This window comes from Ictidomys tridecemlineatus, chromosome 1 (assembly GCF_052094955.1).
Source record: "Ictidomys tridecemlineatus isolate mIctTri1 chromosome 1, mIctTri1.hap1, whole genome shotgun sequence".
Taxonomy (NCBI): Eukaryota; Metazoa; Chordata; class Mammalia; order Rodentia; family Sciuridae; genus Ictidomys; species Ictidomys tridecemlineatus.
The window spans coordinates 133,222,797-133,246,429 of NC_135477.1; positions in this window are offsets into that span (position 1 = coordinate 133,222,797).

Below are 23,633 nucleotides of genomic sequence, written 5' to 3' on the forward strand. Positions count from 1 at the left end.
AGTTCTACATGGGCACAATATTTTTATTTTGTTTATTTATTTTTATGTGGTGCTGAGGATCGAACCCAGGGTCTCACACTTACGAGTCGAGCGCTCTACCACTGAGCTACAACCCCAGCCCCGACTTTTTCTTCTTTTAAAGAATGAATTCAAGCAATGAATTTTCCTCTTAGTACTGCCTTAATAGTGTCCTAGATTTTTGGATACATTATGTCAGTGTTCTCATTTACCTCTAAGAATTTTTAATCTCCTCCTTGATGTCTTTTCCAACTCACTATTATTTAGTCTCTAGGTGTTGGAGTAGTTTTCATTTTTTATTTTGTCATTGATTTTTCATTTCATTTCATTACGATATGATAAAATGCAGGGCAGTATCTCTACTTTTTTGTGTTTGTTAAGAGTTGCTCTGTGGCATAATATATGATCTATTTTAGAGAGGGATCCATGTGCTGCTGAGAAGGAAGTGTATTCACTTATTGATGGATGAAATAATCTATCTATGCCAGTTAAGTCTAACTTATTGATTGTATTATTTAGTTCTATAGTTTCTTTTTTCAGCATTTGTTTGGACGTTCTATCCAGTGGTGAAAGATGTGTTTTAAGTCACCCAAAATTATTGTGTTGTGGTCAATTTGACTCTTGAATTTGAGAAGAATTTGATGAATACAGATGCTCCATTGTTTGGGGCATATGTATTTTTAATTGTTATGCCTTGTTGCTGTATGGTTCCCTCGAGCACTATGAAATATCCTTTTTTATCCCTTTTGATTAACTTTGGCTTGAAGTCTACTTCATTTGATATGAGAATGGAAACTCCTACTTGTTTCCTCAGTCCATGTGAGTGGTATGATTTTTCCCAACCTTCAGTTTGTGGATGTCTATGAGTCTCCTAGAGGCAGCATATTGTTGGGTCTTTTTAAAAAATTTTTAATTTTTTATCCAATCTGCTAGCCTATGTATTTTGATTGGTGAGTTTAGGCCATTAACAGTCAAAGTTATTATTGAGACATGATTTGTATTCCCAGCCAGTTTTTTAAATTTTTTTGGTGCTTAACTGGATTGGGGTTTTTCTTTGATTAGTTTTTTCTTTAGTGTAATACTTTCCTCGGCAGACTTTCATTATTGTTTTTTAATTCCTCTTTTTGGAATATTTTGCCAAGGATGTTCTGTAGTGCAGGCTTTCAAGTTGTAAAATCTTTTAACTTTTATATCATGGAAGGTTTTTATTTCATCATCAAATCTAAAGCTTAATTTTGCTGTATATAAGATTCTTGGTTGGCATCCATTTTCTTTCAAAGCTTGATATCTGTTGTTCTAGGATCTTCTAGCTTTCAGGGTCTGGGTTGAAAAATCTGCACATATTCTAATTGGTTTACCCCTACATGTAATCTGATTCCTTTTTCTTGTGGCTTTTAATATTCTCTCCTTATTCTATATGTTATGCATTTTCATTGTAATGTTCTTGGTGTGGCTCTGTTGTGATTTTGTGCATTTGGTATTCTGTAAGCCTCTTGAATTTGGTTTTCCAAATCATTCTTCATGCTTGGAAAATTTGTTGACATTATTTTATTGAATACATTGTTCATTTCTTTGGTTTGGACCTCTGTGCCTTTCTCTATCCCAATAACTCTTAAATTTGGTCTTTTTATGCTATCCCATGTTTCTTGAATGCTCTGCTCATGGCTTCTTACCATTTTCTCTGTGTGGTCTACATTCTTTTCAAGATAATATATTTTGTCTTCATTGTCTGAGGTCTTGTCTTCCAAATGCTCTGATCTCTTGGTAATGCTTTCAATTGACCTTTTAATTTGGTTCATTGTTTTTTTTTTATTTCAAGTATTTCCATTTGTATGTTTTTTTTTTAGAACCACTATCTTCCTATTGAAGTAATCTTTTGTTTCCTGTATTTGTTTGTGTATCTCTTTGTCAAAATGATCTTTTGCTGCCTATATTTGCTCTCTTATATCATTCTTTAACTCACAGAACATTTTAATTATGTACATCCTGAACTCCTTCTCTCTAATTTATTCTGCTATGCTGGCCATGGATTCTAATAATGTGGTATCTTGATTTGTTTGGGGTACTTTCCTCCTTTGTCTTTTCATGTTACTTGTGTGTCTTCCCTTCTAGCACTGTGGATCCAAGGCATTACTGTTTTTATCCTATAGGCTTATAGTGTCCCTGTAGGGTTCCAATACCTCTCCTTTGAGGTGAAGGACAATGTTACCAGATCCCAATATAAAAAAATATTATACAACCTTAAAAACAATTAGTTGCTATTAAGATGTTTACAGTTTAGTCACAATGTACAGAAATGGTGAATTTAATTATTATCTACAATATAATAAATAGATTTGTAAAAGGGTTTACAGTTTTGACGGTAGACAAAGAACCAGGGGTGAGGTGTAGGAAGATATGCTGAGGAGGTAGGAGGTGAGGATATAGGTTTATTTTATTTTAGGAATTGTGGAAGAGAAATCTAAAGAAGAAGGTTAGTAGCAGGAGAATATAGAGGAAGTAATCTTAGGTAGACAAATAAGTGGGAAGACTGTAGGGTACATAAAACACACACACACACACACACACACACACACACACACACACATATATATATATATATATATATATATATATATATATATAGAGAGAGAGAGAGAGAGAGAGAGAGAGAGAGTAAACATTGGAGTAAAAAAATAGCAAAAAAAGAATAATATATAACACAACTGTAATATACTATTCAGACGTCCCAGTCCTCAAAATCCTACTTGGTTTCACATATGTGGGGGATGTGAGGGAGGGAGAATAGTATCTTTTCTGATTCCCTTCTCATCCAGTAGGTGGGGTCATCTGTTATTATTGGTATCTCTGCCCTCAGGATGGTGAAGGTAACCAGGGTGTCACTATGCCGGGCTAGCGGCTGCTGGGGAAAAGGGGGAGTTAGAAACCAGGTACCTGGCCAGATGAAGTTCCAAACTGAGAGTTGTCCCCAGTTGGTGATGAAGATGACCTAAAATGGAGGTGCTTAATTTCAGCCATGAGGTGTTGAGTCGGATGGGAGGAGCCAGATGATAGTGTTGGACATTTAGAGAGAGCTCTGTGGCATGCAGTATGTGGTTTTGGCTGTCTTCAGAGCCTGTGTGAAGTTCCCAGGTGTAGGCAGGCTACTGTGCTTAGGGTACTATGTCTGCTGCTGCAGAGTCCCAAGATGGGGACGACCAGGGGAGCACCACATTGGTAGATAGGGGTCCACATGGGAGTGGCCGCTGGAGTTCCTTTATATAGGTAGCTGCTGGATGTCTTGTGTGGGAGTGTAATTGGTGATTTCTGCTTGTGTGGGTGGCCAAAAGTTCTGTGAGGGTGTTGATGATCTTGCTGGGGCATGTAGTCCTGTGTGGGTGTGTAGTTGGGAGATCTACTCTGATGCTAAGGCCTGGAGCCCTGCATGGGCATGGTGGCCGTGATTCCTGCATGGGAGCAGCAATATCTCTTGCAGAGAAACAGAATTCTCACTACTTGAGTACCAGGTCATAGGGCAACACAGAATGCTGCCTCCCTCTGGCCTGCCATCTTGGATCCACTTTCTTTTCTTTTGTATCTGTGTTTTTCTTTTTCTTCATGAAACATGCATGTGATTAAGTATTTTCAAAGAAAGTTTTGTGCCTTAAGGTCTCTATGTTAGTATTATCATTTAAGTCCAGTTGTATGCAGTATGAATGGCCAAAGGCCAAGAGCCAAAGCCCAACAGCCAAAGCCTTTCAGGTCATGGGAGGGGTCGTGTCTCCGGAGCATTGCCAATGTGTACTCTTTGTGAGATGCTTCCCAGGAGTGCTGTGATCATCTCCAGTCCCAATGTACTAATTTCAATGGTTTGTCCTTTTTGCCAGGCTCTTTAAATCTTTCCTCTTCACTCAGATATGTCCCTTCAGTCCAGATAAGTTAAATGTAAATTGCATGTTGCCCTGGGGGAAAGAAAGATGCTATGGAAGCAGAATAAGAAGAGTACCGAGGTCTGTTTTCTTAAGTTTTGACTGATGGTTCAGGTGAAAAACAGAAAAATTCAAAGCATCCCTGTAGAAATAGTTTCTCTTATAGTCAAACCTATGGCAATGTGGATATGATGGAATTCTTTCTGAGTGTGCATTTTGCAAAACATATATTTATAATAGGGTTTGGAGCAGGGGACATCAATATTCAGGGAAATGACTACTTTTCCCATGCCATCCCCATGTGGCATCTGGCAGTTGTAAAGGAAAACTGGTGGCACAGTGGACTGACACAGGAGTGGGCCAGAGATAATCACCTCAGTTTGACATCCACTTGAAGCTATAGGCAAAGGCATACCAATTTTCCCCAAGTCTCTAGAGATACAAGCTGAGGACAGCCACTGGGCTATGTAGGTATCATGGCAGGAGAAGGGTTACATCATTGGTAGGAGTTGGGCCACTGTTAGTAAACAGATGCCAGGATAGTCCATGGGAGCCAGGCCAAGATCTGTAGACCCTCTGTGCACATAGAGATAAGCACCACACTTTGTCTCTACTCAGAACCAGATAAGATGAATCACAACTGTAGCAGGAAGCCAGTATCAGTCTGGCACAGAAATGGACACCTGCTGCAGGGGTGCCATCTGCTTACAGCCCATGATAGCTTACTAGCATTATCAGCCTCAGGATAGAGAAGGAACAATTGCCCTGGGTTGAATTCCCAGCACTACCACCATAACCACCACCATACACACAAACACACACACAAAAGAAGAAGAAGAAGAAGAAGAGGAGGAGCAGGAGGAGGAGGAAGAGGAGGAGAAGGAGGAGGATTAAGAAAAAAAAATCCAGAAGAAGAAGAAGAAGAAGAAGAAGAAGAAGAAGAAGAAGAAGAAGAAGAAGAAGAAGAAAAAGAGGAGGAGGAGGAGGAGGAGGAGGAGGAGGAGGAGGAGGAGGAGGAGGAGAGGAGGAGTATTAAGAAAAAACATCCTGAAGAAGAAGAAGAAGAAGAAGAAGAAGAAGAAGAAGAAGGAGGAGGAGGAGGAGGAGGAGGAGAAGGAGGAGGAGGAGGAGGAGGAGGAAGAGAAAGAGGAGGAAGAGGAGGAGGAGGAGGAGAAAGAGGAGGAAGAGGAGGAGGAGGAGGAAGAGGAGGAGGTGGAGGAGGAGAGGAGGAGTTTTAAGAAAAAAAAAATCCTGAAAGCCCCGGAGTATATTGTTTATTTTTCTGTTAAACTTTGTATTTCAGATAATTGTAGATTCACCTGCAGTTTTAAGAAATAATGCAGAGATATCTTGTATACTTTATTTGGTTTCACCCAAAGGTAACTGCTTGCAAAACTACAGAATATCAGGAAGGAGCTGGGGTTGTGGCTCAGTAGTAGAGCACTTGCCTGGCAGGTGCGATGCACTGGGTTCGATTCTCAGCACCACATATAAATAAGTGAACAAAATAAAGGCCCACCCAACATCTAAAAAAATTAAAAATAAAAAAAGAATAACAACCAGGATAATGTCAAGGTACAGACTTGGTGCCCGTTCCCTGCATTCAACACTTTAAATATTCCCCTTGCATTCTTTCTGGGAAGTCCAATGCAGTTCTTACCCTTGCTTTTCTATAGATAAGATGTTTTTGGTAGGGGTTGGGCCAAAATGGCTTCATTCAAGAGTTTCACCTTATGTCTGCTTTTTAAATTTTTTTTTCATTTTGAGTATGATAAATGTAAGCATGTGAGGGTTTTTTGAATCTTTACTTTTTATTCTTTTTTTAAGATTATTTGTTCTAATTAGTTATACATGAGAGTAGAATGCATTTATCCACTTTTTGATATGTCATACATCAATGGAGTATCATTTCTCATTTTTTTCTGGTTGTACAGGTTATTCACATATAAATAAGTGAACAAAATAAAGTCCCACCCAACATCTAAAAAAATAAAAAAAGAATAACAACCAGGATAATGTCAAGGTTCAAAACATTTCCATCACCACAAGGAACTTCATGTTGTCCCTTCATAACCATACCTTCTGTCATATATGTACATAAGGTTTTATTCTACTCTTTTCAACCCCCTCCCCTCCATTCACTTCCTTATACCTAAAGTAACTCTTTTCTTCCCTAGGTAACCCCACCCATCATTGTGAATTAGTTCTTTATGGATTCATTTTGGTATTATTTACTTGATATACTTAGAATTTCCTGGATTTGGTGCTTAATTTTGGAAAGTTGTTATCTATTATTAAGTTATTTCCAACTTATTTAGACATTCTAGTTATTTTGCCTTTTAATGTGAATTTTAGAATAATCTTTTCAATATGTTTATCAAAATTTTACTGTGATTTTATAGGAATAGTGTTGAACTTATATATTAACTTGGAAGAGTTGACACCTCTCGGTTGAATCATCTGATCCATGAAAACAACAAGTTTCTCCATTTATTTCAATCTTCTTTGATTTCTTTTATTAGCATTTTGTAATTTTTTCAGCATACAAAGTCATGTAAATGTTTTGTTAGATTTATACCTAAGCATAATTTTTAAAAAAGTGATGATAATATAATGCATTTTTTTAAAACTTGATATTTGGACATCATTTTAACCTCTAATCCATTCTCTCTTTACCTAGAAAGAGACATTTATTTAAGGGAAAGCAGAGTTGCATCCTTTGCTTTGGACTTGGAGCACCTTGAAGAGCTGTGGCCAGGCCCCTGGACCCAGGAAGCTTCAATAATTGTTAACCGAGTTGGAGTGAGCTGAAATAAAGAGGTAGAGATCCTAAGCCACCTACTGAAATCTTCCTTACAGGGAGACCAGGTGGAATCCCGCCAGCCAAGCCCACACTGACCCCCGGGCTGAGTTCGGGAGTTTAGACGGGGAAGGAAGCGGTACAGTCCCATCCCCCACAGCGGACACTCCGCCAAGGCAATCAGCAGTCAGCATCTTGAACAGCTGAAATTTCCACCGCCATTCTCCGACAGATCTCAACAACAAAACAGGTGTGTGGCACTCAGCCCATCCCCCATACATTGGGAACTCGCATAAAATCTCTCCTAGGCCTGCCGGGGGAGGGAGAATCAGAGTGAGCCTGCATAAAGACTAGGGGGGAACTAGAGGCACCTGACCTGCAACCCCCCCTACCCATCTGCAGCCAAAACGAAACCTGTCTAGCTAGAGCTGGGGGAGGGGCAAGCAGGAAAAATCCAAAGGACAGAGTGCCTGGGATCCCAATTGCCAACTGTGGGACCCCGGAGATCCAGGCCGACTGATTCGTGCGGCCTGCCCTGCGGCTACAGAAGGCGTGGCGCCCCAGGGAAGCCATTAATTAGCAAGCAGGGAGAGGCTCTGCTGAGACCAGGTGGAATCCCGCCAGCCAAGCCCACACTGACCCCCGGGCTGAGTTCGGGAGTTTAGACGGGGAAGGAAGCGGTACAGTCCCATCCCCCACAGCGGACACTCCGCCAAGGCAATCAGCAGTCAGCATCTTGAACAGCTGAAATTTCCACCGCCATTCTCCGACAGATCTCAACAACAAAACAGGTGTGTGGCACTCAGCCCATCCCCCATACATCGGGAACTCGCATAAAATCTCTCCTAGGCCTGCCGGGGGAGGGAGAATCAGAGTGAGCCTGCATAAAGACTAGGGGGGAACTAGAGGCACCTGACCTGCAACCCCCCCTACCCATCTGCAGCCAAAACGAAACCTGTCTAGCTAGAGCTGGGGGAGGGGCAAGCAGGAAAAATCCAAAGGACAGAGTGCCTGGGATCCCAATCGCCAACTGTGGGACCCCGGAGATCCAGGCCCACTGATTCGTGCGGCCTGCCCTGCGGCTACAGAAGGCGTGGCGCCCCAGGGAAGCCATTAATTAGCAAGCAGGGAGAGGCTCGGCTGAGACCAGGGGGAATCCCGCCAGCCAAGCCCACACTGACCCCCGGGCTGAGTTCGGGAGTTTAGACGGGGAAGGAAGCGGTACAGTCCCATCTCCCACAGCGGACACTCCGCCAAGGCAATCAGCAGTCAGCATCTTGAACAGCTGAAATTTCCACCGCCATTCTCCGACAGATCTCAACAACAAAACAGGTGTGTGGCACTCAGCCCATCCCCCATACATCGGGAACTCGCATAAAATCTCTCCTAGGCCTGCCGGGGGAGGGAGAATCAGAGTGAGCCTGCATAAAGACTAGGGGGGAACTAGAGGCACCTGACCTGCAACCCCCCCTACCCATCTGCAGCCAAAACGAAACCTGTCTAGCTAGAGCTGGGGGAGGGGCAAGCAGGAAAAATCCAAAGGACAGAGTGCCTGGGATCCCAATTGCCAACTGTGGGACCCCGGAGATCCAGGCCGACTGATTCGTGCGGCCTGCCCTGCGGCTACAGAAGGCGTGGCGCCCCAGGGAAGCCATTAATTAGCAAGCAGGGAGAGGCTCGGCTGAGACCAGGTGGAATCCCGCCAGCCAAGCCCACACTGACCCCCGGGCTGAGTTCGGGAGTTTAGACGGGGAAGGAAGCGGTACAGTCCCATCCCCCACAGCGGACACTCCGCCAAGGCAATCAGCAGTCAGCATCTTGAACAGCTGAAATTTCCACCGCCATTCTCCGACAGATCTCAACAACAAAACAGGTGTGTGGCACTCAGCCCATCCCCCATACATTGGGAACTCGCATAAAATCTCTCCTAGGCCTGCCGGGGGAGGGAGAATCAGAGTGAGCCTGCATAAAGACTAGGGGGGAACTAGAGGCACCTGACCTGCAACCCCCCCTACCCATCTGCAGCCAAAACGAAACCTGTCTAGCTAGAGCTGGGGGAGGGGCAAGCAGGAAAAATCCAAAGGACAGAGTGCCTGGGATCCCAATTGCCAACTGTGGGACCCCGGAGATCCAGGCCGACTGATTCGTGCGGCCTGCCCTGCGGCTACAGAAGGCGTGGCGCCCCAGGGAAGCCATTAATTAGCAAGCAGGGAGAGGCTCGGCTGAGACCAGGTGGAATCCCGCCAGCCAAGCCCACACTGACCCCCGGGCTGAGTTCGGGAGTTTAGACGGGGAAGGAAGCGGTACAGTCCCATCCCCCACAGCGGACACTCCGCCAAGGCAATCAGCAGTCAGCATCTTGAACAGCTGAAATTTCCACCGCCATTCTCCGACAGATCTCAACAACAAAACAGGTGTGTGGCACTCAGCCCATCCCCCATACATCGGGAACTCGCATAAAATCTCTCCTAGGCCTGCCGGGGGAGGGAGAATCAGAGTGAGCCTGCATAAAGACTAGGGGGGAACTAGAGGCACCTGACCTGCAACCCCCCCTACCCATCTGCAGCCAAAACGAAACCTGTCTAGCTAGAGCTGGGGGAGGGGCAAGCAGGAAAAATCCAAAGGACAGAGTGCCTGGGATCCCAATTGCCAACTGTGGGACCCCGGAGATCCAGGCCCACTGATTCGTGCGGCCTGCCCTGCGGCTACAGAAGGCGTGGCGCCCCAGGGAAGCCATTAATTAGCAAGCAGGGAGAGGCTCGGCTGAGACCAGGGGGAATCCCGCCAGCCAAGCCCACACTGACCCCCGGGCTGAGTTCGGGAGTTTAGACGGGGAAGGAAGCGGTACAGTCCCATCTCCCACAGCGGACACTCCGCCAAGGCAATCAGCAGTCAGCATCTTGAACAGCTGAAATTTCCACCGCCATTCTCCGACAGATCTCAACAACAAAACAGGTGTGTGGCACTCAGCCCATCCCCCATACATCGGGAACTCGCATAAAATCTCTCCTAGGCCTGCCGGGGGAGGGAGAATCAGAGTGAGCCTGCATAAAGACTAGGGGGGAACTAGAGGCACCTGACCTGCAACCCCCCCTACCCATCTGCAGCCAAAACGAAACCTGTCTAGCTAGAGCTGGGGGAGGGGCAAGCAGGAAAAATCCAAAGGACAGAGTGCCTGGGATCCCAATTGCCAACTGTGGGACCCCGGAGATCCAGGCCGACTGATTCGTGCGGCCTGCCCTGCGGCTACAGAAGGCGTGGCGCCCCAGGGAAGCCATTAATTAGCAAGCAAGGAGAGGCTCTGCTGAGACCAGGTGGAATCCCGCCAGCCAAGCCCACACTGACCCCCGGGCTGAGTTCGGGAGTTTAGACAGGGAAGGAAGCGGTACAGTCCCATCCCCCACAGCGGACACTCCGCCAAGGCAATCAGCAGTCAGCATCTTGAACAGCTGAAATATCCACCGCCATTCTCCGACAGATCTCAACAACAAAACAGGTGTGTGGCACTCAGCCCATCCCCCATACATTGGGAACTCGCATAAAATCTCTCCTAGGCTTGCCGGGGAGGGAGAATCAGAGTGAGCCTGCATAAAGACTAGGGGGGAACTAGAGGCACCTGACCTGCAACCCCCCCTACACATCTGCAGCCAAAAGGAAACCTGTCTAGCTAGAGCTGGGGGAGGGGCAAGCACGAAAAATCCAAAGGACAGAGTGCCTGGGATCCCAATTGCCAACTGTGGGACCCCGGAGATCCAGGCCGACTGATTCGTGCGGCCTGCCCTGCGGCTACAGAAGGCGTGGCGCCCCAGGGAAGCCATTAATTAGCAAGCAGGGAGAGGCTCGGCTGAGACCAGGTGGAATCCCGCCAGCCAAGCCCACACTGACCCCCGGGCTGAGTTCGGGAGTTTAGACAGGGAAGGAAGCGGTACAGTCCCATCCCCCACAGCGGACACTCCGCCAAGGCAATCAGCAGTCAGCATCTTGAACAGCTGAAATATCCACCGCCATTCTCCGACAGATCTCAACAACAAAACAGGTGTGTGGCACTCAGCCCATCCCCCATACATTGGGAACTTGCATAAAATCTCTCCTAGGCTTGCCGGGGAGGGAGAATCAGAGTGAGCCTGCATAAAGACTAGGGGGGGAACTAGAGGCACCTGACCTGCAACCCCCCCTACACATCTGCAGCCAAAAGGAAACCTGTCTAGCTAGAGCTGGGGGAGGGGCAAGCACGAAAAATCCAAAGGACAGAGTGCCTGGGATCCCAATTGCCAACTGTGGGACCCCGGAGATCCAGGCCGACTGATTCGTGCGGCCTGCCCTGCAGCTACAGAAGGCTAGCAGGAGAAACCAGGAGGCTAGAGGCAAGGCCCTCGAGACTGGGCAGCTGGAAATTGCAGGCCCGCCGGCGACAGTTCAACCACTGCCCGCATAGGTGGGCGGTAGGAGAACACCCGGCCGCAGGTGACCGATCACCCGCCTGCGGCCTGTGATACTGGGCGGCTGGAGACCGCCTGCCTGCCGCGACTGGGAGCTGAAATCAAACAGAGACAGTTCAGTCATACCACCTCCTCAGGACACCCCGGCAAGGAACTGGGGCCAGTCATAGCGAAGTAGTGTCGTCACTGGAGCTCGGACGTCGGATCTGCCTTCACAGTGGAACCCACGTCAGCAGGCATAGTTTAACAACACTAAGGAGAGGCATCAGAGTAATACAGAACCGAAACAAATCTATAGAAGAGAACAGAAACACGACAATCAAATAGAGCTGGAAAGCAACGGGGACAACATGAGAAAACAAGGGAAAAAAGGAGTACAAACAATGCAAGACAACTTAATTCTACAAGAGGACATAGAAACATCAGAAGCAGGGATAGGGAAAGAACTCAAGGCATACCTAACTCAAATGGAAAGGAATATTAGAGAAGACATGAGACAGCAAGTCCAAGCAATAAAAATATATTTTGAAAATGAGTTAAACAAACAAATTCAAATGGCAAAGAACGAGCTCTACCAGGAGATAGAGATCTTAAAAAAGAATCAAAATATAATCCTAGAATTGCAGGAAACTATAAACCAAATTAAAAACTCAAACGAGAATATTACAAATAGACTTGATCAAGTAGAAGTCAGAACATCAGATAATGAAGACAAGGTTTATCAACTTGAAAAGAGTATAGTCAACACAGAAAAGATGCTTAAATCCCATGAGCAATCTATTCAAGAGATATGGGATGCCATTAAAAAACCAAACTTGAGAGTCATCGGGATAGAAGAAGGCACAGAGATTCAAACCAAAGGAATGGACAGCATATTAAATGAAATAATTGTAGAAAACTTCCCAGAGATGAAAGATGGAATGGATTGCCAAATCCTGGAAGCCTACAGGACCCCAAACACTCAAAACTATAATAGACCAACTCCAAGACACATAATTATGAAGATAGCTAACATACAGGACAAGGAGAGAATATTAAAAGCTACCAGAGAAAAGAGACAGATTACATTCAGGGGTAAACCAATTAGGTTAACGACTGATTTCTCAGCACAGACTTTGAAAGCGAGAAGATCCTGGAACAATGTATTTCAAACGCTGAAAAATAATGGATTTCAACCAAGAATACTGTATCCAGCAAAATTGAGCTTTAGATTTGACAACGAAATTAAAATCTTTCACGATAAACAAAAGCTAAAAGAATTTGCAGCAAGAAAACCAGCACTGCAAAGCATTCTGAGCAATATACTACAAGAAGAGGAATTGAAAAATAGTGCCCAAAACTAACAACAAGAGGTATCTCAGTAAAGGAGGAAGAAAATAACCAAAAAAGTAAAACTAGCCAAACTAAAATAAATAAATAAAGAAGCATGACTGGAAGTACAAATCATATCTCAATTGTAACTTTAAATGTTAATGGCCTAAACTCACCAATCAAGAGACATAGGCTAGCAACCTGGATCAAAAAAACAAATCCAACAATATGCTGCCTTTAGGAGACTCATATGATAGGAAAAGACATACACAGGCTGAAGGTAAAAGGTTGGGAAAAATCATACCACTCACATGGCCCTCGGAAGCAAGCAGGAGTGGCCATACTCATATCAAATAAAATCAACTTCAAACCTAAGTTAATTAAGAAGGATAAGGAAGGACACTATATACTGTTAAAAGGGACCATCCACCAACAAGACATAACAATTATCAATTTGTATGCACCAAACAATGGAGCTGCAATCTACATAAAACAAACGCTCCTCAAGTTCAAGAGTCAAATAGACCATAACACAATAATTACAGGTGACTTCAACACACCGCTCTCGCCATTAGACAGATCCTCTAGACAAAAACTGAATAAAGAAACTATAGAACTCAACAGCACAATCAATAACCTAGACCTAACTGACATATATAGAATATACCAACCATCATCAAGTGGATACACGTTCTTCTCAGCAGCACATGGATCCTACTCAAAAATAGACCATATATTATGCCATAAGGCAAATCTTAGTAAATATAAAAGTGTGGAGATAATACCATGCACCATATCTGACCATAATGGAATGAAATTGGAAATCAATGATAAAAAAAGGAAGGAAAAATCCTACACCACATGGAAAATGAACAATATGTTATTGAATGATCAATGGGTTACAGAAGACATAAAGGAAGAGATAAAAAAATTCTTAGAGTCAAATGATAATACAGACACAACATACCGGAATCTATGGGACACAATGAAAGCAGTTTTAAGAGGGAAATTCATATCCTGGAGTTCTTTCATCAAAAAAAGAAAAAACCAACAAATAAATGAACTCACACTACACCTCAAAAACCTAGAAAAGGAAGAACAAAACAACAGCAATTGTAGTAGAAGACAAGAAATAATTAAAATTAGATCAGAAATAAACGAAATTGAAACAAAAAAAACCATTGAAAAAATTGATAAAACTAAAAGTTGGTTCTTTGAAAAAATAAATAAGATAGACAAGCCCTTAGCTATGCTAACAAAAAGAAGAAGAGAGAGAACTCAAATTACTAATATACGGGATGAAAAAGGCAATATCACAACAGACACTACAGAAATACAGGAGATAATTAGAAACTATTTTGAAACCCTATATTCTAATAAAATAGAAGATAGCGAAGATATCGATAAATTTCTTAAGGCATATGATTTGCCCAGATTGAGACAAGAAGACACACACAATTTGAACAGACCAATAACAAAGGAAGAAATAGAAGAAGCCATCAAAAGACTACCAACCAAGAAAAGCCCTGGACCTGATGGGTATACAGCGGAGTTCTACAAAACCTTCAAAGAAGAACTAATACCAATACTTTTCAAACTATTTCAAGAAATAGAAAAAGAAGGAGCTCTTCCAAATTCATTCTATGAGGCCAACATCACCCTGATCCCAAAACCAGACAAAGACACTTCAAAGAAAGAAAACTACAGACCAATATCTCTAATGAACTTGGATGCAAAAATTCTCAATAAAATTCTGGCGAATCGAATACAAAAACATATCAGGAAACTTGTGCACCATGATCAAGTAGGATTCATCCCTGGGATGCAAGGCTGGTTCAATATACGGAAATCAATACATGCTATTCACCACATCAATAGGCTTAAAGACCAGAACCATATGATCATCTCGATAGATGCAGAAAAAGCATTTGACAAAATACAACATCCCTTTATGTTCAAAACATTAGAAAAACTAGGGATATCAGGAACTTACCTCAACATTGTAAAAGCTATATATGCTAAACCTCAGGCTAGCATCATCCTAAATGGAGAAAAACTGAAGGCATTCCCTCTAAAATCTGGAACAAGACAGGGATGTCCTCTATCACCACTTCTATTCAATTTAGTTCTCGAAGTACTAGCCAGAGCAATTAGACAGACAAAAGAAATTAAAGGCATAAAAATAGGAAAAGAAGAAATTAAATTATCGCTATTTGCAGATGACATGATAATTTACTTAACAGACCCAAAAGGATCTACAAAGAAGCTGCTAGAGTTAATAAATGAATTCAGCAAAGTGGCAGGATATAAAATCAACACGCACAAATCAAAGGCATTCCTGTATATCAGCAACAAAACCTCTGAAATGGAAATAAGGAAAACCACTCCATTCACAATATCCTCAAAGAAAATAAGATACTTGGGAATCAACCTAACAAAAGAGGTGAAAGATTTATACAATGAAAACTACAGAACCTTAAAGAGAGAGATAGAAGAAGATCTCAGAAGATGGAAAAATGTACCCTGTTCATGGATAGGCAGAACTAACATCATCAAAATGGCGATACTACCCAAAGTTCTCTACAGGTTTAATGCGATGCCAATCAGAATCCCAAAGACATTTCTTGTAGAAATAGATAAAGCAATCATGAAATTCATATGGAAAAACAAAAGACCCAGAATAGCAAAAGCAATTCTAAGCAGGAAGTGTGAATCTGGAGGTATAGCGATACCAGAGCTCAAACTGTACTATAAAGCAATAGTAACAAAAACAGCATGGTACTGGTACCAAAACAGGCAGGTGGACCAATGGTACAGAATAGAGGACACAGAGACTAATCCACAAAGTTACAACTATCTTATATTTGATAAAGGGGCTAAAAACATGCAATGGAGGAAGGATAGCATCTTCAATAAATGGTGTTGGGAAAATTGGAAATCCATATGCAACAAAATGAAATTGAATCCCTTTCTCTCGCCAGCCACAAAAGTTAACTCAAAATGGATCAAGGAGCTAGATATAAAAACAGAGACACTGCGTCTGATAGAAGGAAAAGTTGGCTATGATCTACATATTGTGGGGTCGGGCTCCAAATTCCTTAATAGAACGCCCGTAGCCCAAGAGTTAATAACAAGAATAAACAAATGGGACCTACTTAAACTAAAAAGTTTTTTCTCAGCAAGAGAAACAGTAAAAGAGGTAAATAGAGAGCCTACATCCTGGGAACAAATTTTTACCCCTCACACCTCAGATAGAGCCCTAATATCCAGAATGTACAAAGAACTCAAAAAATTAAACAATAAGATAACAAATAATCCAATCAACAAATGGGCCAAGGACCTGAACAGACACTTCTCAGAGGAGGACATACAATCAATCCACAAGCACATGAGAAAATGCTCACCATCTCTAGCAATCAGAGAAATGCAAATCAAAACCACCCTAAGATACCATTTCACTCCTGTAAGATTGGCAGCCATTATGAAGTCAAACAACAATAAGTGTTGGCGAGGATGTGGGGAAAAGGGCACACTTGTTCACTGCTGGTGGGACTGCAAAATGGTGAGGCCAATTTGGAAAGCAGTATGGAGATTCCTGGGAAAGCTGGGAATGGATCCACCATTTGACCCAGCTATTGCCCTTCTTGGACTATTCCCTGAGGACCTTAAAAGAGCACACTATACGGATACGGCCACATCAATGATTATAGCAGCACAATTCACAATAGCTAGACTGTGGAACCAACCTAGATGCCCTTCAATAGACGAGTGGATAAAAAAATTGTGGCAGCTATACACAATGGAGTATTATGCAGCACTAAGAAACGACAAAATCATAGAATTTGCAGGGAAATGGATGGCATTAGAGCAGATTATGCTAAGTGAAGCTAGCCAAGCCCTAAAAAACAAATGTCAAATGTCTTCTTTGATATAAAGAGAGCCACTAAGAATAGAACAGGAAGGAAGAGCATGAGGAAAAGACTACCAGTAAACTAAGACGAATGGGGGGAGAGAAAGGAAGAGAGAAGGGAAAACATATGGAAATGGTAGGAGACCTTCAGTGATACACAAAATTATAAGAGGTTATGAGGGGAAAGGGGGTGGGGGGAAAAAAGGGGAGAGAACTGAACAACAGCAGAGGAGGTAGAGAGGGAAGATGGGAGGGGAGGGGAGGGGAGGGGGGATAGTAGGGGATAGGAAAGGTAGCAGAATACAACAGTCACTAATATGCCATTATGTAAAAACGTGAGTATGTAACAGAAGTGAGTCTGTATTATGTATTTGGGGAGTTCAAATCTCAATTGAGTCGAATGTATGAAAGATGATATGTCTTGAGCTCTGTAATGTTTTGAACAATCAATAAAAAAAAAAAAAAAGATAAAAAAAAAAAAAAAAAAAAAACTTGATATTTGTAGTAGACTCATTGCTACTTTACAGAAATATAATTAGCTTTTAAATTTCTATAGTGTCTCCTAAAAACTTGCTGAATTCACTTATTAGTTGTAGGGTATTTTTCTGGTACAGGCTTGGGAAATTCTACAAATTTTCAAATAAGGACAGTTTTATTTTTCTTTTCCAATCTCCACTCCTTTTATTTCCTTTTCTTGCCTTAGTACACTGGCTTCAACTTCTAGCACTATATTGAATGAGAATAGTGAAACTGAACAACCTTGACTTGTTCTCAATCTTAGGGGAAGGTATTTGGTCTTTTGTCACTGAGTATAATGTTACCTGTAAGTTTTCTTTATGAGTATTAAGGGAATAAGTTTTTTTGTTTGATTTGTAGTGCTAGGGACTTAACCGAGGACCTCATGAATGCTAGATAAATGCTCAGTAAGTGCTCTACTATTGAGCTCTATCCCCAGTCTGAGAACAAGTTCTTCAGAAGAGTATAAGTTGATGAAGTTTCCCTTTATCACAAATTCTCTGAGAGTTTTTAATCATGAAAGGACATTGAATTAGGTCACATATTTATTCTGCATCAATTAATATGGCTATTTGATTTTTCTTCTTTGGCTTATCAATATGGTAGGTTACTTTGAATGAATTTTGAATATTTCACCAGTCTTGCATCCCTAGAATAAACCTCAGTTGGCCAGGATACATAGCTAATCTTCATTATTGCTGAATAATAATGCTAATATTTTTGCTTAGGAATTTTTGAGTTCATGTGGCATATTTGTCTTAGTTTTGCCTGGTTCTGGTATTGGTATAATACTTACTTCATAAAAGGAGTATTCTCTCCTTGTTATAGTTAATTTTGTATTAAGCCATGTCAACTTGACTAAGCCATGGAACCCAGAATCAAACATTGTAGATGCTTCTTTAAAAGTATTTTCTAGATGAGATTAACATACAAATCAGTAGATAATGAGTAAATCAAATTTAATAATCTGCTTCCATAATTGGGTGGACCTAAACTAATTCCCTTGGAAGAAAAAGAAAATTCTGCCAGCAGCCTTTTTTGAGATATGAACTGTAACTTCAGTTCTTCCCTGGGTATCTAGCCTGCTGTCCTACTTTGAAGATTTTGTACTTGCCAGTTCACATAAGCCAATTCCTTAAAATAAATTCCTCCACCCCTGTATGTAAAATATGCATTTTATATGTATAGCTGGATATGTGCCTGTATATATATATTTTTTGTTGTTCTACTTCTCCATCTTCCCTTGTTGGGTGGAATATTCTATGAATGTTGATTAAATGATCTATATATGTATATACATTTTTTTGTCCTAGTTTTTCTGAAGAACTCTAACATGCTCCTGTGTTTTAAATGATATATATAGAAATGGTCTCAATTCTTTTTTAAATGTTTTGTAGAATTTGCTGTGAAACTATTGAGCCTGGAGATTTATTTTTATGAGATTTTAAATAATTAATTCAGGTTTTTTTAAAGTCATTCAAATGATTTGTTTTATTATTGACTGAGTTATGATAGTTTGTGGTTCTTGAAGAATTGGTCTAATTTCTCTCTAAATTATTAAATTTAGTTTTATACAGTTGTTCCCAGTATTCTCTTATCATCACTTCATGTCTGCTGATATACCTGATTTGATTTTTAAAAATTTTTTAGATATACATAACAGTAGAGTATATTTTGACATATTTATACAAACAGGAAGTACATCTTTATTCTAATTATGATCCTAGTACATGATGTGGAGATTCACTGTGGTGAATTCATGTATGTCCGTCCATAGTAAAGTTGACTGATATTCCTAATTTATTCCTGATATACTATGATGCATCTTCTTTCATTTTTCCATGTCAGTGTTATGAAAGTTGTCAACCATGCCTTTATTTTTTTTAAATTAACTTTTTGTTTTATTTCTCTATTGTTTTTCTGTTCTCAATTTCATTGATTTAAATTTTTTTCAATACTATGGATTGAACCCAAGGTTGTTTTACCACTGGGTTACAATTTATTTTGAGAAAGGGTCTCACTAAATTGCTTAAGGCCTCTCTAAATTGCAAACCTCCTGCTGAGGAGGACTGGGATTATAAGCAAGAGCTACCACATCCAGCTTCAGCTTCATTGATTTTGTTCTTACCATTGTCATTTCATTCCTGCTTTCAGTTGATTTTGCTCCTCTTTTTCAAAGTTATTCAAATGGAAGTTTAATTATTGATTTAGGACTTTTCCTCTTTTATAATATACATGTTTGATGCTATAAATTTCTCTCTTGGCACTGCTTTAGCAAGGCTCTGCCAGTTTTGAGAGTTAAATTTTTATTTTCATTCAGTTCATTGTATTTGAAAAATTCTCTTGGGACTTTTTAATCCCTTTGCTTACTTAGAAGTGTGATTAATTTCCAAGTGGAGATTTTTCTATTACTATTGAATTTTTAGTTTGATTTCATTGTGCTCAGAGAACACTCTATATGATTTCAATTTTTTTTAAGTTTTTGATATTTGTTTTATGGCCCAGGATATGGTCTGTCTTGGCGTATGTTTCACAGGCACTTATGGAGACAGTGTGTTCTTCCCTTACTGGATGAATAGTTTTATAAGTGTTGATTAGATCTTATTGATAAATGAGTTCTATCGATGAGTTCTATGTCCTTGCTGATTTTCTTTCTAGCTATTCTATGAATGTTGAGAGAAGGTTGTTAAAATTCTTAACTATTTCTCCCTTCAATTATGTCAGGTTTTGCTTAGCATATTTTGCATTTCTATTGTTTGGTGTGTGTACATTCAACATTGCTATGTCTTTTGGTGAATTGATTATTTAATCATATATTATGTCCGTCTTCAGCTCTGGTGATTTCCCTTTGAAGTCTGCTTTATCTGATACTAATGGACATGCTTGCTTTCCTTTGATCAGTGTTTATAAAATGTATATTTTTACCTTTTTAAATTTTCAACCTGCCTATTTTGTTATATTTGAAATGAATTTCTTTTAGTAGTATATGTGGTAATAGTTTCATATGTATTCTGTCTCTTGTATTTATATGTAATTACTGCAATGATAGGATTTAATTCTGCCATTTTATTTCTTATTTTGTTTGTCCTCTCTAGGTTTCCCTAACTTCTCTGTTTTCTTTTTCTTGCCTCTATTTGGGTCTAACATTTTTTAGAATTCAGTTTAGGTTTACCTGTATCACATTTGGTATATTTCTTTATGTGGCTCTTCTAGTGGTTACTGAAGGTATTATATCATATATCATGTATGTGAACGTGTGTATGTGTGTATTATCAAAATCTACTATTGGAAATGAGAAAGTATTGCACATTTTCAAATAGTGAAAGTAAGTGGTAGTTCTCTTAATCAAGTCTGAGTTTCTTTCAAGGTGAAATGTATATTATTACCATTTTATTATCCAACCCACTGCAATTCCGTATAACTCTATTGAAGAAACAGAATGTAGAGCTTTGTAAAGTGCTCTCTGACAGGGAGGAAAATTAAGTTACTTATTTTATAAAGCTCCCATAATACTCCTTTACTCCAACATGACTTCAATCATCAGAAAAGAAAGAAGAAGGGGTCTGAAAGTGTGGCTCAATGGTAGAGCACTTGCTTTGCCTAGCATGCACAAGGCCCTGGGTTCAGTCCCCATCACTGCTAAAAAGAAGGAGAAGGAGAAGGAGACAGGCAGCATCTATTCTATGAGCATCTGTTGTGCTTTCCTAAATTGCCTCATTTTAGGGAAAATTCTAATCAACCTCATCATTGTGGGGAAAATTCCACCAAACTCATAACAAACCAGTCATTAGTGCTGACTAGAAATAATACAGATGTTTAATTCTCTCTTTTCTTTAACTTAGGTGAAGGACACACACATAAGAGTTCAAATTGGCATTCCCTGCTTAATCTTTGTTATTGTTAATTGTGCCTACTTGACAAATCTGAAAAATACCATAATTTATTCAAACATAGAAGGCTGACTAGGGAAGTACCAAGGGGAAAAATTTAAGAATTAAAAAAATTGTATCCTTGTTTCCCACATAGTAACATAATATTTCTCATTTCATCCAAAGACTTACTCCTATGGAGAGTTCACTAAAGCAATAGAATGTTTGCTGGAACTTTGATTTACCACATCTTTCCTTGGGTATGTGTGTGAGTGGGGGATCACAAATGTTTCAGGCCTTTAGAGTTTAACACTAGTACTAATGAGAACAGATGTTTCTTGGGGTTCATTCTCTGAAAGAGATTTTCCATGTGTTTGATTTGTAATGCAAATATTTTATTTTCTGATTTTAATTACTAAAGAAAGGAAATTTAAGCATAGACACAGCTTTCTTTGTAAATCTAGTTCCTTTTTTTTAGGACGCATTGAGTTCTCCAGTTGTTACTAAAATGGTGGCAGATGGGACTATGCTTTCTCAAATTATACATCACTCCAGAGGCCTATCTGGTTTCAGTGTTTGCTTGGGACTAAGGGATTGACAGTGTGGTCTGATGCTTGAGTCAACTCCCTCCGTTTCAGGTGCCCCTTGCACAGCCTTAGCCTGACTCATGCACATTCTGACTTTTCAGGAGATAATGCTGTATATTAAAATTGTGAAGCAAATACCTAAAAGGAAGAAAAATTTTTTTTTCTCTTCAGGATCTCAACTTATTAAAGGTTGCAATGATAAGTCATCTAGAGAACAACCTTATGAAATAAGTCCAAGTTTCTATGATAAAATAGTAGGATTGAAAAACTCCTAGGGGATAATCAGAATTATTTAAATTCCTTGTATCTTTGTTTATGCTGGGGGTGAGGTGGAGAATAATGGGAGCCACAGTCCCCTTTTCCATCCCTAGACCTTCCTCCAGTCATCTGAATCTCAGCTTCAGGTGGTACAAGACCAAGGAAAGTCACCTCCCCCTCCGAATAGCATTAATCCTCTCGAGAATATCCATACCTTGGAGGGCTTAACAAAAATCCTGCAAGCCAATTCCAAATCTATTTATAAAAGGAAAACACCTCTCTCTCTCTCTCTCTCTCTCTCTCTCTCTCTCTCTCTCTCTCTCTCTCTCTCTTCTGGTTCTTTTTGCCAGCCATTTTGTAAACCTACTATTTAACAAATGTAAAAATTATAATAGAGATGGCGATGTAGCTTAGCTCAGTGGCAGAATGCTTGCCTGGCATGCCAAGGCCCTGGATTGAATCTGTAGCACTGGAAAATAATGAAATTATAATAAACATCTCTGAGGAAATAATAAGAAACTCTATTATTATTATATAGAAATCTGGTCCAAATCTAGACATCTGACATTTTGGATAGAGCATAAAATGTGTACTATCTCATATTAAGTACTCAGTAAATATTTGTGAAGTAAATGAGGGTACCATGGCTCTGGCTATTAATCTATTTTTTTTTAAAATAGGAAATTTCACCCAAAATGATTCTGCAGCTGGATTTCTAAAGTTATCACTTTAATGCATCTCTGGAGAAGTCTTACTTTTTGTAAATCACACAAAAAAATGATCATTTAATGATGGCAATGCAAATCCCTACTTCTTAAGAATGAAGTCACCATATATCTGAACTTGCATGCACAGACTGGGATTAAGTCTGTAAAGCAGTGCATGTAGGGAATATTTGCTCCTAAATAGGGATATTTATGGGCTGTTGGTATGCCACAGAAAATGTTATTTAAGACTGAATAACTCAGGTTCCAGGACATATGGTTAGAGTCCATGAGGTCAGACCACACCCTGTGGACAGGATGAAATTTTCTCCAGAAGGAGAATATTGTCACTATTAATCACCTTGGAATTCAACATCAACAGTTTGGGGATGGGGGAAGAGGAGACCTGCTTTGCTTTCTGGGGAAGGAATGTGGTATTTGTAGTGAAAAGCCAAGGGTAGTAGCTGAGCTGGTACTTGCCACATGGAAATCTGCTGAGAACAAAGCAAGAATTTGAAATCTTAAGTACAGACCTGTGAGTACCTTAAACGAACTGTGGGTTTTGCACCCTATCTTGATGATTCCCAAGCATTTAACAAAGTTTTATAAATACCATGGTTAGGGGTGGCTGTGTTTAGGAGAGTTAAAAGGGAGGCTTTTCTTGAGGCCTGAACCTACCAGAGTAGAAGGGTAGAGGTGTTGGGGGAGCAGGTGGGCAGTCACAACATGACAGGAGGTGACAGTCATTCTCTGAGCTGCAGTGGTTCAGGGTAGGAAGGGTGGGCTGAGGTGTTGGCTCACCAACATGGTGGATTTGTAAAATAAAATAAAAATACCTCATTGGTTTTCTCCAAATTTGGGGAGGGGAAGAAAACAGGAATAGCATGGGATAAATACAGGGAGAAGACTGTATTAATAATTTGAAAAAGCATTCTGTCATAGAATAATAAAAGATCTCTAAACTTAGTTTTCTAGTCAAAATTTAGTGAGATTTGGGACCTCTGGGCATGTATATTTTCTTATAATTTCATGTCAAATATTAATCTGTATAAAAGGGTCTGTACTCAGAACACAAGGAATATCCAAGATAGAATGAGAATATCTGACTCAAGCCTTCTTCTGAAACTTATTAGCTATATGACTTTCATTTCATTGCTATGGACCAGGGGTCAGCAAACTTTTTTTTTCTTGGTAAAAAAGTCAGATAACATTTATGTTTGACTTGTTGGTTGTAGGTTTCTGTCATAACTACTCAAATAACAATAAACAGCCCAGAGATAGTACCTAAAAAATTGGTATGACTGTATTCCAAT